At 40.4% G+C, this 17,436-nt stretch overlaps 1 protein-coding gene across 1 annotated transcript in view; it reads right to left on the reverse strand.

Annotated features, from left to right (window-relative positions):
* ZFAND6 (zinc finger, AN1-type domain 6) overlaps nucleotides 1-17,402 on the reverse strand; it is a 31,077-nt gene extending 13,675 nt beyond the window's left edge. Inside the window, exon 1 of the mRNA XM_009586492.1 lies at nucleotides 17,329-17,402. The gene's annotated coding sequence lies outside the window, so the exon portion shown is untranslated. The remainder of the gene's footprint in view (nucleotides 1-17,328) is intronic.
* Nucleotides 17,403-17,436: the final 34 nt, after the last annotated feature.

Below are 17,436 nucleotides of genomic sequence, written 5' to 3' on the forward strand. Positions count from 1 at the left end.
GGTGGGGGGGCAGCGGCGGAAGGCGGAATCAATCTTTCAGGTAACATCAGTATATATTTCAAAACCAAAGAAAAGAAAATCCAGAGGGGAAGGGGTTTCAAGATATTTGAATAATTCACCAACTGCCAAGTTATAAAACTAGACTAAATCACAGTAGGAAGTACACCAGGGTAAAAAGATTTCCTTTTACATAAGATGTATTTGAAGCCAAATACAAACAAGTTTCCCATTTTGTTTTTAGACAAATATCCTCATCTCCTCTCACACCCACATCCATTGCATCTTGTTTTTATTTCCCCAAAGCATATGAAATTGATACCTCAAAAGCAAACCCCTGGGTTGCAAAGCTAACAGCCACACAGAAACGACAGTCAAGTCTTCTGTTCACAGCAATAAGATACTCAAAGGATGAGAAAGTATTCAAGATATAAGACAAGGAAGATGTACAGTCAGGAAGACAAAAAAAATCTCTGATAGTATCTTATTCAGCTTCAACCTGCAATTAAGCTTATTTCAGCTGTTTGACTCCACCCCCCCACCCTAATATAGAAGCGTTTGCTTTCAATATAAAGCCCCCATTGACCTCAAACGACAGCTAAATTCGATTTTGCTTAAGTACTGTACTTGTAGCTGAAAGAGCACTTTCATTCCTGCCTTTCTCCAGACAGCCCTTTAGAATGAAACTGCAAGTAGCGCATGTGGGAATTCAATTCTTATGCTGGGCCCAAGATTCAGCGAAGCCATTTCAAGAGAGCATAAATGAACATGAGTTTTCTGTGCTTTGTTAACTCAAACCAATTTAAAGATGAAACCTTGCGCAAGTTACTCTTGGCATAGAATGTTTAAGATTGAAAGACTAATTAAAAAAACACTTTGGACAGAATATTTCAAGGGCTAATAGAGATTCAATGTCACAATACAAGTATTAATCCTTTTAATTTTAGACAGCAGTGCATTAAAAGAACCCTACCACACTAACTTCCAAGATTTACCATGATTGCCTTTCTATTCAATAGTTAGCTTCAAGGAACACACAGGAACTCAATAACAGCACCAGTTACTGCTAATTTTCTTATTCTCCAACACAACCATTGCTGAAGGGACCAGGTGCTAATGCAATCGCAACATAACAATTTTTAACATGGACATAAAAAAGTCTGCTCCAATTCAATAAACAAATTGTGAAAGGTGCACAAAGATGCCCAGAAGAAAAACAAGAAAAGCTGGACTAAGTTCCAGCTAAGCCAGTTCCCGAGTTCATTAACCAGTGGATCCCGCCACCAGCCACAAGCCACTGGCATGAGGCTCCAGAACACTTAAACCTCCAAGGGGAAGTGCCAGGGATTCTTCTGAAGAGTTTTAATAAAAGCCACAGGAAGTGGAAGATCCTTCATTGGTTGCTAATATTTGGGAATAAAATGGAGAGGAGATAGGATCAAACTGATACAATCTTGTGAAGTCAAATGAGAAAGAAGTTGAACCAATATAATAGCCTGTTGCATTCAGAAGGGGGCAATCGCATACAATCCCCCACACCAGCTCCAGTGCTCAGCTAGACACCCACCAACCCAATTAGTTCCCTGAGCTACCAAAAAACCCCACCAGGAAAAAAAAAAAGGGCCATCACCACCATAGAAAGTTTTCTGACAGTTCAGTGAGCTGAATCAGTTCACACAGAAGGAAAAAAAAAAAAGAAAAGAGAACAACACACAGGGGAAAAACTCTGGAAATGATGCGAGGGATGACATGTGACCAGGAGGGACAACACATTTTAGCAGCCTGTAAGCTGCTGAGATGGTTGAACTGATCTATCTGAACCCTAAAGCCACAGAATGCCAAACCAGTATAATAAGCTCTTGCTCCCCAGCTTCTCACTCCCTCTCCCATGCTGTTCCCTCCCTCTCAATGCTCACATGCACCAAAATAAATCAAGGAAGTGATCAAACTTAGAAAATAACCACTCCATTTTTGCCAATTAGTTTTAACATAGACTGGTTTCTGAGCTTGTGTTTGTCACGTGCTGTTTGTGCATGAGACAGGGTCTAGAGGAAGACACGTGTGGAACCACTTGTTTCAGCAGCAGAGCAGGCTTAAAGCATTAGGAGAACCCCTAGCCAAAAACAGGCTTTGAAAATACAAGGGAATAGAGATCCAAGTGCTGGCGGTTCCTGCCACTGCACTTCAGACATGCCTCTCCTGTACACATCCACTACTGCATGAGGGCAAAGGCCAAGATGACACAGCACTGTGCCTCAAGGACTTTTCTTCCTCGCCGCTCAGACAGGAGTCAAACAGCCGCAAGCAGAGCAGCCGGATTCTGTCCCCATCTCAGCAAACATGAACAGCAAGAGATCATTGAACAGATGTTTTGGAGGAGGGAAGACCTCCCCTCACCCCAGTTCTTGGCTCAGCTTCAAATGATCTTTGTTTCAAAACTGTCCATAATTCCTCATGCAGGAAGATCCATAATATCGCTGAGGCCAACCATCACATAAGCCAGCAATGGTGGGCTGTCACTGAAATTGCAGCCTTAGAAGCACTGTGAAAGGGGTGAGCCTGCTCCCGCAGCCTCAGCCCCTGATGCACACCCACACCCCTTCCTTGAGTCAGATCAGTTCATCCATCTGATGGAAAAAAAACAGGAATATTGATTCTGGTGGACTGGAAAGCTTGCTGATCTGACAGATGATCAACTCTAGAGAACTGACATACAGTGCAAAGGGAGTGACAAGGCTAAAAATAGGATGACCCTTTTTAGGGGCAGCTAACCCTTGCTAAGCATCAAGCTTATTATAAAATATATCCCAACTGCATACCCTAGCTGTAGTTTCAAAACTGGTCTCCTAGCTTGGCTTCAGTACAAAACTTGAAACAACTTCATAGCTGAAGTGACAGCAAGGTTTTGGGATCAACATGGCTACATGTATGTCCCACTCGGTTTGAGGTGTCACAAAACAAATGTGGAGCTTGTAAAGCTGCTGGAAATACCCCTGGGCTCTGCCTGTTCCCCCTGAGCTGTGCTTGCACAACGTTCATAGGGTCATCCTGTCACTCTGAACGCAGAATTGATTCACCTTAAAGAAAAAGACCAACCAAACTCCTTACAATATTTTAAGCATGTTCCCAGCTTTGCTTTACAGTATAGTTGTATAACCAGTTGTACAAGCACTAGTGAGAAGGAAGCATACTAGAGGGAAGGGCAAAAGCCTTAAACAACCCCCCTCAACGCAACCCCAGAACATCCACTTCCTTAAAGATTGTGGAATAAACAGCCTCTTTTTGTATTAGCTAAAAATTGCTAAGCTTAAGCCAAAATTACCGCTGATAATTTTCTTCTCAAAAATATTTATTCCCACTAGAAGCATGATAACACACAGCTCTGCAGGCTAAGTCCTTCTTTTCCTACAAATTTGGTGCTTAAAGTCTACCCATTCCTGTTACTCCCGTCATACACAGACAACTCCAGGCATCTGTAAGGACTGCTTAATGCTGCTGCTACAGGTCCTATCATTCCCCCCTCACCAGTGCACATCCTCAGAAAGTTAATTATTCTCTGTACCAAGCAAAAACCACAATAAATCATATAAAGGACACTCCCAATTATAAAATGTATAGAGCTGAAGCTGTAGAAACACTAAAGCAGGATAAGTCTTTTGGACATCGGGTTCTCTGGGAAAAGAGCCGCCTCTTCCAATACTCTGCAAAGCAAGTAACAAAATGCTTGTGTACATCCCTTCCTCACAGGGCACGCAGCACGATACTGGTCTTTTTTTCCCCCCCTCCTCCTTCTTTTCCTTTTAATTAAAATGTTTATATGCTACTAGTTTCAAATAACTGATACCCTAGCTTTATAGCCTTCAAATGTTAATCAGCAAGATCAGAGAGAGCAGCATTTAGCAGGATTAAACACACAAGGTTTAGGAATAATCTCTTTTTCCCCCCCTCTCAACAAGAAAGAAAAATCCTACACAGAAGCCAGCCTTCTCTTCATCTGTCTTCCCCAAAGAAAAAGGTCTCTTGAATTGTCCTCATACTTCCAAGTTGTGGCAGGGAAAGCAAGGAGATCCTCACATCCGCTACCCCAGCCGAAGTACAGTCTTGCGTTCTGCAAACACTCCTAAAATTCATGACTGGTATGGGAAGGATTCCTCCCAAATGCTAACGCTGAAGCAGAAGAGACCACCCAAACAGCATTCTGCTTCAGCTGCAGCACCAAACCAGACGCAGTTTGAACCATACTGATGCCAGCTTTGAAAATGCTTCTCAAAGAAAAAGCAGAGCGTCTAGTCTCTTCACTGTCAAAGATCAACGCACTGACAGATTTCAGCTGACACTCAGCTCAAAGGATGAATCCAATTTTTAACAAGTGAGTAAAATATTCCCTCCTCTATCATAATCACCTCTATAATGAAGCAGTTCAGCACTGATTTAAGTGGCACCAATGCTAATGGTCATTTTCCCTTTGTGCTAATGAAGCAAGGAAGAAACTGCAAAAATGGCAATTTGTGCTGCTTAAACATGTAAAGCTTCATCCCAGGCACAAATAAAAGCAAAATGTGAAGCTGTGTAGACAAAAATACATTTCATTTTAGAGCATGTACTGGAATGGATATCCAACACCACCTGTAACGTGGTATGAAAAGGCATGTTCATACAAAAAACAATAAATAGGAAATGCATTCCTCTGCAGGCTTATCAAAACAAATGGCAAATAAAGGCCTAAGAGCAGAGCTCTGTTGAATTTTGCTGCAGAAGTTACCAAAGCACTGGCTGTGTTTGAGGATACCGCTTCACAGCAGAATTTGCAGAGACACAGCTGCTCAGGTGTCCTGCTGGAAGCAGGACACTAGTCAGAGTATAAAGCACTAGACTCACAAATTAATAGCAAGTTACAGAATGGTCCTGTTCTCTTTTTACTCCGTTGCTCTCTCCCAAAAGGCCCCAATTTACATTCATTGAGCAGTCATTTGTAGCTGCTTTAAGGCATTACCATGTCCCAGTGACTTGCTATGGAGCCAAGAAGAACTGGCAGATTTGAATAGGGGCCTCAGTCATTACAGTTCAGCCCAGCTTGCTGGTTGCAGTCAGACATGTCATTTCATCTACAGCTCACCCTGGCTAAAACATTACAGCTGGTTCAGATTTGCCAGCATAGCTACATGTGTAGTTACACTCTGACCCAGTTTCATCAGAATGCTTTAAGTTAAAAAAAGTGAGTATGGTTAAGGACCAACTATGCAAGCAGATCTGTAAGGGCAGTGACCTCTTTGTTCCTGTAGCAGCAGAACACACAGCTGTTGCATTTTTCAAAACACAGGAGTTATCCAACTTCCTCAGCACCAAGAGAATCCATGCATTTTAAAGCTTTCAATTCATTCCAGTACGCCTCCAGTTTTCTTCCTGCTCACAACTAAATACAGTTTTAAGTTGCAATTTGAACTACTGAAGTAGAATTTATATAATGACAATATCGAAAACAAAATATTCGAACTAGTGACCAAAGACTTACATAAGATGTTCTCTCAACTCACTTGACAAGTCATTCAATATCTACTTATGTTCCAGTCTATTCCTGTTGAACAGCTTTTTATTTTTGTTTCATGCATAGACTTATTTTAGACTAAAATCAAGCACTTATATTAGACACTCCTAGCAGAAACTTTATGAAAAGATGGAAAGAGTTGCAGAAGTCTTTTCTTGACTTCTAATTCTAAGTAGTCAGCAAGTTTACATCCTTCAGTACAAGAATTAAAATATAAATAAAATTTGGACCCTCAAGAAAGCTACATTCCCCATACAGTGTAAATCCCAGATTTAAGATGGCAGAAAGACTGTGAAAGAATCACACTGGTGGAAAAAAGAGCCACACATATGGGAGAAAGTGCAGCAGATGGACAGAAATGAGAGAGTTCAGGTCTTAGGAAGGGAAGGAACATTAGCAACTTTCATAACCAATCTGAGCCAGAGTATCATACTACCAATGTTACATCATTATACAACCCAGGAACACTTGGTATAGACAAAGCCTCTAGTGTTAAAGCATGTATACTGCTAACTACAGCTGTCTGCTCTTGTACTCAAGGTTACACGAGGAACAAGAGAACATTTCACTACAACCTCTTCACTCTTACTAGGCAAGAACAAAGACACACAGATTCTATAGTGGTATCAAGAAGATCACTGATAACAAGGATTCAGCTTTCCATGCTTGCCTGCATACACTATTAATAGACATTGCTTTGAAATTGTAATTACTACTTGTGGCCACACTCAACCTTTTTAAAGTACAGATTCCTAGAACCAGAGATTAACTGCTGTAAAACAGGGTACCTCAAACTCTCACTCACCTCATGCAAATGCATCAAACTACTTGCAGTGACCACTTAAAAGTCTACAAACAAAAACCAGAAGTATAAGCAAGTTTTTCTTATTTAATTTCCAAACTTTTTAGTATAGTCACCATGCAAAATAAAGTGGCAATTCCGTGAAGTTCACTACTCTACTGAAGATTAATCAAAAAAAAAAAAACAGACTGAGTGATGTAACAGTATATTTTATTGACTAGCAGGAGGAATCGCATTTTGTTTACGTAGGATTTCAAAGAGGCAGAGTACAGACAAAAGGAGTTTCATGAAAGTGTTGGAATTCCAGAAAGCTGCCACACAGAGCTACCGGCTTTCACTACATGATGGTGGGTTTTTTGCGGGAATGACCACTACTTTATGCTAGAGCATCCCGTAACCGCTGCGGCACCTAAAAGACTAAATGCAGCACTCTCTATAAAGACTTCAAGAATTTTCCTCCTATTATCATGTATTTCAATTTGGGCCTAAAGCAGCAAAATACAACTCAAGATGCCAAGGATTATCGCTGTTAGTACATTTGAGCATGTACATTTTGGACTTCTTAGTTGTTCAAGACTAACACTGCAGCACCACTAGAATTAGGCCCTTGCATATGACAGTACCCAAACTTTGTGAAATTCAAAGAAACACCATTTTTTCCTCTTAGAAAACTTAATAGCCTCTTATTTACTTTTTATTCCCCAGCAATACACTTGTAGGCAACCCCAGTTAATCCAGGAAACTCCAGCGCAGCGAAGTACAGAGATGCTTTCCGAAAGAGCACCACTAGCATGTTCTAAGTTTCTGTCTCTTCAGTGTTGACTATCAGAAAATCTAAGCTGACAAAGCTGCCTTTTTGGAGAGGTCAACCTGAATGCAAGTGAAAAAAAAACAAAACAAAACCCACACACAGCACAAAAGTCACTTCTTGGGTTCAAGAGAAAAAGCAGCAAATAACCCTTGGAGCTGGACACATCTGTTTACAGCAAGACACAACAGGGACCCTCAATACGGATAACTAGTTAAACATTAAAAGCACTGAAAGCAACACAGTAACTATAGTTGTTCTGTACAAAGTAAAGACAATTTCCGAGTGAATTATAGACCAAGAAAAGCGAACATGACAAAAGAGCATGTCGTGTTTTGGGAAGCTGTTTTCGTACTGGTATCTCTGGGAGAGTCATGGTGAGAAGTCCAAGAGGTATATCTGAGGAATGCGGAGAGGACATTGGCCAGCTGCCCCACTGGTCATGCTGTCCTACCCAAAGCTCTGTACGTCCATACACAAGCCAGAGGAAAGACCGAAGTATTTTTCTCCCAAAATCTGAGGTTGTACTTACTCAGTTTAGCCTTAAATCTTGGGTGATCTGGGTAGGTTAGAGGCAGACAGGGTCAGCAGGTCCATTTTTGGAAGATGGCTGTCTCTATGGCAAGCTTGCCACAGAAACCTTACATGAAGTTACACTTGTGATAGAACATGCAACTACTAATAAAAGAGCCTACTTTTAGGTAGTGCTTGCTCTGGCATCTCTGGTCAAGAGGAATAAAAATTCAGGAGTTACACCCATTAGAAAAATCAAACTATCTCAGTAATTGCTTGTCAGCAGTCTGCTACGTGAACTCGCACAAACCAGTTTCCATCATGCGTGGCTGAACCGGTGTCGAGCTGCACTAGCTGCAGATACTGCTTGAGGAGCCCTTTTCTTTCCTCTAGAATTTGTGCTATCTCATACTTGTACTTTGGCATTAAGGTGCCTAAGCCAAAGACTGCAGGAATCCTCAAGTTGCTCTCCATATTTCTACACAGCCCTATAAATTTAGAGTTCACTTGAAACCTGTCAGATTACAGAAATGCCTCCTTTTAAAATGCTCTATAAAAGATAAGGAAACTAGTCTGAAACAGACGAGACAAGACTACATTCTGCTTTCTTTGGCATCATATATTGAAGTCGGCCATTTCAGAAATCAGAGGTTGTGTAAAATTAGAATCAGGAGATTCTAAAATTCTCTACATTCCCTTAAGATACCAGACCAAAGTTTAAGGGATGCAGAAGGAGGGCAACTCCATAAACTACCTTTGATTTTAAAACAGGTTTGGCTTTACAAACTGATGAAAAATAATCTGTAAGAAGGATTCAAACACTTACAAGATTACCCGTATAATTACTGAAAGAATAGTTATAGATTCAATAATCGCTTCTTTTGAGCTTCAGTGAATAAGTAATCTTCTCTCAATACAGCATAAGTTTCACTTATTTTAAGGATATCAAACGCAGAAGAGATAAAAGCCGCTTTAACACAAGTTCCCAAAATAGACAGCTTCTTGTTAACAAAACACCTGTTGCTGAGAACTGACAGTAAGCACAAAACACATTATAATTTGTTTTTGTAAACAGCACTATGTAGAATTTTAATTAGCTTATAATGCTACAGCTCTGTGTGGGTCTAATGCTAAGGGAGGTCCTGCTCTAATACCAGGGTGCCTAGCTGTTAATAAATAAAACGATCATCATCATCATTTCTGGCTAGGGCATCTTGAATTAAACTTAACTTCCAAGAACATTGTGATTATCATGCATGATGTGTTGCTCTATTTAGAATTATGCACTATGTCTAATTTAAGTGTTCAAAATTATACAATACCCTTACTGTGGTTTGATGGGGAACTCAACCTAAAGCTACAGCCTGACCAAACAAAGAGGGTATTTAAGGACAAGTTTTCGGCAGAAGAGGTATAAGTATGATGTTCCCTGTGGCAAAGCTGCATTCCTCATCTTTTGCAATGCACTTAAATTTATCCAAGGGACTCAAAGGTGCTACTTTGTTTTAACCCTAATGCTATTGCAGGGGGTTTTGTTGTTGGGGGTTTTTTTCCCCCCTTAATTATTATTTAAATCACTGGGGAAGCCAAGTTACATGATCCCAAACAAGTTACTGGATGTCTAAATACTAAAACCTATCACCCTGCACAAAGCATAGGAAAATATTACACAGTTCATCAGCAGCCACCATGCTGGGCAACTGATATTTAGCCATCACTTTAATACACTGTCAAGTTTCACTGAAGATATGAATATACCAAGTAGTCACACTATGAAGTTTTGCATCTTTCCTTAAGTTTCCTCTGAACTGTCACCTTACACTGCCTAAAATACTGCAACGTGTAAATGTTCAAGTGCAACCAATATACATGCATCCAATATATATTTATATGCAACCAATGCAATGGATTCATGATACAGGTAATTTGGGGCTTTAGATACTTCCGCCACAGTGTTGCTGGGCCAGGAACTGATCTACCTTGAACACTTCATTCTTCAAAAGCTTGGATTGGTTCTTGTATCTGGTTTATGGTGCAGCTCTACAGCTCTGTGCCAGAAGAGTCAAGGTTAATAGTGCTCTGCAGGAGGAAGGTGACGCTACCTAGTTAGTATCAGAACTGAACTCTAAGGCATAGCCTCACTCACAGTGTAAACCAAGGAAAAATGCACGCATCACCAAGAGGTCGGAGTGAAAATTAAGTAAGAGTTGTCTTGTGTCAGTCTTATCTATTAATCTGACACTATCTTGGATAGTTAAGGGGATAAGGAATGGTCAGAAATACACAGTGTGAGACACTGTCCTTTCTGAAGGTTTCCAAAACTACACCATTTGTTCAGATGCAGAGGTCATTACACTGCTTAGGAAAAGCTTAAAAACTATTGGAAGAAACTTGTTTGAGGACAACTGGCATTTTTCCCATTGCCATCATGGAACAGAAAATAGGGTTTTTTTATACTTCTTTCCTAAGCCCATACAGAACAGACTGCACATATTTCAGTTTCTCAACTGACAAGAAAGCCAGAGCTGACAGCTTTTGAATAAAAGTCTGCATTGCAAACATTGTGCTTTGATCACCAGGGAATCCTTTTTACCTACTAATACTCCAGGTACAACTCTGTAAACTGCCTTTCAACCAAGTTTGCTATTCATTCTGTTTTCAGACAAGATTCAGCTATGTGAGCACGCATTTCTAGTACAATGTCTCCCCCACTTACTGCCCAGAACACTTAGATCAGCAAGTTAAGAGCACAATAGCCTAAAAATAGCATGGCTGGATGCCACTGTCTCCCCGTTTATTGCGATGGTACCTTTGTACAGAGTTCTTTCTACAATTCTACATAGAAAAATACAGCCATAAATGGCTTTAAGGGAGGGACTTGTATTCAGAAGGGCCAAGCTGTTAAGTAGTGCCATGGGATTCCCCCTTTTTCCTCAAGCCACATAAACAGAAATTTGCACTTTTAGAAGCATTTTGAACAATAACTCTTTAAGTATATCTGACTTCTCCTTTTATCCTTTTGCCATAGTGATTGTATTCTGACAGAGAACAGATCGACACATTACAGAGTAACAGCACTTTCTAGAGAAAGGAAAATTCATGATATAAAGGTGCAGTAGACAAACATAGAAAATGCAAGCCAGATCTCTTTTCAGTTATTTTGCTTGGCATATTAAAGCCTGTATCACACTTTAGAAGGGATGAAGAGGGAACAAAATCTTCTCACAAGATATTGAGCCTCAACTGTCAGCAAGGTGTGGCTTTCTATCACGATGCTCATTGCCTTCCATTCACAAACACTGGCCAACAGGGCTTCTATCAGGAAACAATGGAAAAAGAGCACAATATATTCCCTTTTATTATGGTATAAGCTCAGAAACAGGAGGGAGATCAGCAAGACCAATGCCCTTCAGCTTGGCCTAAAGATGCATTCACAGGCACCGCAGCTTCAGCTGCTGTATTACGCTAGGCTAACTCCATGAGTACCATGTCCTTGCTATGGCTTGAAAAACAAAAGCCCAATGCCCTAACACTGTCTCCCAGAAATCTCTTTGTCTCACACTGCTTCTGTGAAGACAAAAAAACCCACACTACTGTCGAAGAATATTTGTATCCCTTACATTAAAAATCACTAATTTTAACCCATAACCCTGGGTTTCAAGAAAAGACCTTCCCATTTTAACAACTAACTTGATGCTGCTTAAGTAAACCCAGCAACACTGCAACATGCATTCTACAGTCTATATGCCACCCTGTGTAAGTTCACCAGATAGAGCTATCAGGCCGTAAGTTTCAACAAATTCTTCATCTCGGGCCTTGACAGTCTGAGAAATTAAGGTGTCAGACCTGCGGCAAGGACAGAGGTATTCCTCAACAAAGCAAACTGATATTTCAAGCATTCTGATTGTGCAGTGGGGGATTTGAGGTAGAAGATAGAAGGATAAGTAGGTAGCAACTAATCAGGGATTTATTTATATACAGAATGACTAGGTATAAACTTAAGACCATGGGTCACAGCCACATTATGACTTTGCAGAATAACAAGCCAATTCTTGCAGTAAGAGACCATAGGTAACAGTCAAAAGTTTCATAGACACCAAGGTAGAGAAAAGCAAATGCAGGAAGACAACACAATCAACTAAGTGACCAGAGTGTGAAATTAGATTTTTTGTTGTTGTTTTTCCAAAAAAATTTTTAAAGCCAGTCCATTACTCCACTGCTATGCATAGGAGTTTTAAATCCCAATCAAAGTACTAAGTCAAGTTTGACTAGACTTATTAGGAAGGCAAAAAATTCATGCATGGCTGCCAGGCCAGTCCACAACAAATCAAATACTCCTTGATCTCAACACTAGTCTCAGCCCCTGCGTGGTTTGTCACACTCAGCTGACAATTTGTTTGTTATGTAACTAATAATACACTTACCTTGCCCTATTGTTACTAATGCTACCTTCTTCCTCTCCCAGGATACTTTTAACAAACCCCATGAAAATACACTGATATTCAAAACAATCCCATGGATCAATTCTAAAGTCTCTTCCCTAAAAAATGTTCCAGGTAAGTCCTTCCATATTGCCACAATTTTTTTTTTTCTTTTTTTGCAAGTTAGTAATCAAATGTTTTTGATATCATAAAACACTAAAATAATTACTTTTCTAGTTACTTTTCACCAGGACAATAGCATTTGTTTGATAATTCTAATTAATACCTACAAAATCACTTCATTCAAGGCCTTAACACCAATATCCAACAGTATGTCATACTGGCATGATATTCGGATAGCATAATCCCAACATAAGAAGTCTGGTGAAGTTCACCTGGAAAACTCTCCTGTATCAGCAATAAAAGCTACCTTGTAAGCTTCTTACCTGATTCTGAAGGAGACAGGCAGGAAGAACAATCTCCAAACACTCAAAATACAGCCACTTCTTTTGCCCCTACCTTGGTAACAGTGCAGACTCCAATGCAAGGTCATTCTGTTGCATAGAGAACATTCTGCTACATGGTAGAATTACATTGCACTAAGGCCTTGATTCTATATAGGATTTTATAAAAACATCTCCAATTCTTACAGGGGGTAGCAAGAGGAAAAATTTTATGCTGCTTTGCAGTCTCGTATCTCCCCTGCCACCCCATAGCATGATCAACAACTTGTTAAGTGCTTTCTTATGACAATCTAACTCAAAGATAGCCTTTTGTATAAAAAGGCATGAATATGTCCAGTTTAGGTACAGAAATTCTACATTTTTGCCTGCAGAATTGGTGGTTGTCTCTTGCCTCTTACCTCCAAATATAATTTAAAACCTTAAGTGAAAAATATCTGCCTTCTCCATGCAATATTTTGCTTTCATCAGCCCAATTATATTCAATGGCACACACACGAAAACTGTCTAGCCTCCTGTCTTGTTCAAGCTACTGGTGAAAATTTCAGCCCTTATTTAAAAAAAAGACACATCCAATGCAAAACATTTAAACAAGCTGAAAGCACCTCACTTCTGTCCTCAAAAATACTGCTATTAAGCTCCCACTGCTATTTGATTATTAAGTTTGTATTTGTTTCCCTAATCACAGAATCATAGATAAAAATCCATTAGCATCGTGAATCACAGGACACACCAGTGCAGTGTTGTCTTAAACCCTGGGCTAGTTAAACTGTTCAGGTGGTTGCCGGGGCCTGCCAAGTCAGCCACACTGTTTACAGTTTAGTTCTCCAGATACAGGATTATTACATTTCAGACTGACAGATACCTTATTCTTAAGGTTAGAGTCCTGTGATACAAATACCTCCTGACAGGGCAGAATGGCTAAGCAGGGGCGGTCTTCAGCATGGAGAGAGTTTCAGCTTCTGCAAGATTGCTGAACCATTAAGTTAAAGGAAGCTGTGTGTTTAATAAAACTGCTGCTTAAAAAGGAGCTATTTTTAGGAAATACTCAAACACGAGTGTTCATTTGTCTAAGTAATACTCAAAAGATTGTCTTAAGTTGATTTAAATGGAGAAGATGGATCAAGTTAGGATTTAACTCAGTTTATCTCTTAATGCAGAATTTAATAGCCAAAAAAGTTTTTCAAATGAAAAAAAAGTCAGTTTCTGTCAACAACTGGAGAATGAGCAAGAAAACACAACTTGATCAAGGAGAAACAATTTTTGTACTACCAAAGCTTTGTTTTTGCTAATCTCTATTTAGCTCAAAAGCCCTATAAACACAGTTGGAAGAAGGGATCTGTTAAAAATATATCACCCCACCCCTTCAATTAAGGGCTGAGAAGCTTATGACACATCTGAGACATCCAACAAGAACAGGGAAGAAGGACTTAATGTTCCTGATATTTCTAAAGGTAAAAAAAAAATAAGCAGGTTTAAAAATCCCAAACGTTTCATGCCTCTGTTAAATGGATTTTAAAGCAAGAACAGATCCAAACTATTTTTATTCCTTTGTAGGTCACGTGTAATTAACTGCTTATTTTCACAAAACCTTATTACAGTGTAAACATCACTGGCCAGATCATCTGCCCCACCCAGACTGAGCTCCACACCACAGGAGGCCAACTATCTCTGTGAGGAGTCCTTGTATCTGCATGAGAGGGCTGTCCCTCCAGTACCAATCTTCCCTGCAACAGCACAGCTGTAACGACCAATAGCTCCTGAGCTCACCCCTTCACCGCGTCCTTCCTAGAAACTGCAAGCAAACTAGTTAACAGGCCGAACCCCACTTCTAAAACTATGGGCAGATGTCCCTTTTTGGATAGCTGAAACTCTGTAAGATGACATTATTCCTCTCCCCGACTCCCTTCTGCCTTGGGCACGCAGCAATTAGCAGAAATGATCACTAAACCACTTGGGAAATAGGGGGAGGAAGAGGAGGGGAAAAGAGCCAGTTGGGTTGGCTCGAGCCACTAATTTAAAACAATTTAAGCTAGCCTCGTTGACTTTGCCTCCAGTGCTCACACGACCCACTCTGCTGGCAGAGCGGCAGGAGGCCCCTGCACGTCACAGAGGGCATTCAACAAGCAGGGATCTGAAGCCCATGTCACTATTTGCAGGAGGAAGTCTGCCCTCCCTAAGGCTCTGGGCATGTTTTACAGAGATCATCCCATGGGAAGTGTGCAGCCTCCTCTAAGTACTATTAAATGGAACCAGAGTGCAGGGTTACCATCCCAGCACATGGTGGGCCACCCACTTCATGACACTGGGAAGTGTCACCAGCAGTCGATGGACCGTAACGCACAGATCCCCTTTGCCTCATAAACAGGGGAGATAAAATTTGGTCCTGCATTTCATACACAGGTTTACAATCACTTTTAAGATCTCTTATTCACATCAGAGATGTATATTCCATCCTGGCACAAGAAGCAGACACATAAATCCCACAGCACACAACACATTCACAGTGTTTAAGATCTGCAGATGGAGCATGTGCAGGAGAAGGTTTTATGAACAAGAAGTGCTGGAACAACCAATCCTCGTGCGGGGACAACACGGGTCCTGCCAGCAACGGCTTTGAATGCAAGCAAGAAACATTTGCTGTAGCCTGAATACAGAAGTTGTACAGCTGTGCCAGCAAAGTGGTATGTTTATCCTTTAGGGCAGATTTGCTTTCTACAAACAGCCTGCATTAGAATTGTATACATGTGGTGCAAGAGTTGAGCATTTCACTTCTGTGTTGAATAAATCAGGAAAATTGGTCCCAGATAATACATCTTTCCTAACTAAGTTGGGGGGCAGAGAGGACCTGAGAAGAATGGCTACTCAGTCATCAAACAATATGAACCAAGTTGCCTTTTTTCCTGTTCCAAGCAAAACCAGCTTGTGGTTAAACACAGTATTTAATAGCACACAAATACTTAAGTTTGCTTCCTTTTGTTTAAGCAAGTCTAATATACATACTCATAAGTTTATAGAAATTATAGCAAACTATACTATTCTCCTTGCTCTCACCTCAGACATCTAGTCTAGCCACTCAGTCTAGGCCTAGCATCACTTTTAAGTTAAGAAACAAATCAAAATCCAGGTATTTAAACACTTACATATCCCGGTCTTAAATATCTCCCGACACACGAGATTTGGCCCACCTCTCAGCTAAAAGACCATATATAGTCACTGCTCATTCTAAAGTAGTATTTCCAGGGTTAAAATACAATCTAGAACATTAAAAAACACTATAAACAGACAAAAACAGATAGCAAGAGTAAATTAGTAATTCAGACCTGTAAGCCACTGGAGCATGGCAAGATGCCAGCCTGTCAAGACACTGACTTATATAAAAGTAATCCATTCCCAGCATTTTGGAAGAAAACAAAATGGCTCAATGTAAAACTGAAAGAATGAGGTATACTTCAATAATCACACTTGTTTACATTCAGTAAAGGTCTAAGCAACTGCTTTCCACTGTCATTTGGAAGATTGTTGCTCAATTTTCACATCCATTCTTCTGTCATCCTGACTGATCATACAAAACCCACCCATCCAACTCCTTAGACTCAACAAGTATTAGGGCCATGAGTATTTCTTTCCAATTCCCAGGAGCAGCTGTATATAGACACAAGTGTTTTTATAAAAAACCGGAAATATTTAGGGAAGTAAAAAAATATATTCACCATTCTGAAAGCATTGTTCTGTACATAGCCTCATCTAATATACTTGCCAAAGATACAGAAAGGATGACAATTAAAAGAAAGTCTTCATTCTCATTAGAAACTCCCTGCTTCCTGACTCTCCACTTCCTGCTCTCCTCCCTCTCACCCTATCCCATGCCACCCATGGCAAATCGTACTTTTCCTGTTCCTGAGGACCTTTCCGATGCAGAAAGTGTCACTAAAAATACCATATATGATAAACCTGGTGCAGAAACTGAAAATAATCTTCCCTCAAAGAAAACACCTGCTATCATCGGGCAATACAGGATTCAAAAGATATTCTAACCAATTCCAAAGAAAAAAAATCGCCCTCCCCCCCCCCTTTTTTTCTGGAAGGGTAGCTGCTGCAACACAGGGCAGCAACACTTAATCTTCCTGCCTGTGCTTGTAATCAGAGCTCTGACAGACCCAGATACTCTGCAAAACTGATTAAAAAAGAAGAGAAAAATTGTAATGTTTTACATAATCTTTACATATCTTTGTTCTAAATGCTAAAGACCTGCGAGACACTCATCTCATCAAGAACAAATATACAGACAACAGCACAGCAGTCTTCAGTGATACAACAAAAGACAATTTAAGACAAATGACTTGGAGCAAATGCTATCACTGAATAATCCCACAGCAGCTGTCATAATTAGTTAGCTCAAATCTCACCAGAATCAGAGAAGTTAGAGTTAAAATCGAGCTCTCTTCCTGTAACATTGTGTAACTCCAAAACAGCAGCATTATCCTCGCTATTTTAGAATTAACATTTCTCCACAAGATAAGGTGGAATGACTTGATCCTCCCACGCGAAAAAACCCGGTGAAACCCAACAGATGACAAAAGAAACTCGGTCAAGTTTGAGCCTCTCAACACCTTATTTCCTGTCTAAAGAGCCCTTTTGTTCTGCTTCCCTGCATAAATGTTAATATTCTGCCATCATTAGAAAGCGAAACAATAAAAAAAGCCCCACGCACATGAACTTCACTGCCCCAGAGGGCGAAATAACGCCACAAGACGCGATTAGAACCGGAAAATTCCTACCAACAAAATCTCCACAATTTTCTGTTTGCTTCACCCCAGATTAACTTCACTTGAAGCTGTACTTCGGCGCAACCTAGCCTGGACGCGGAGCCCCGCCTCCCCCGCCCC

Source organism: Fulmarus glacialis, unplaced genomic scaffold (genome assembly GCF_000690835.1).
Source record: "Fulmarus glacialis isolate BGI_N327 unplaced genomic scaffold, ASM69083v1 scaffold11701, whole genome shotgun sequence".
In the NCBI taxonomy this organism is placed as follows: Eukaryota; Metazoa; Chordata; class Aves; order Procellariiformes; family Procellariidae; genus Fulmarus; species Fulmarus glacialis.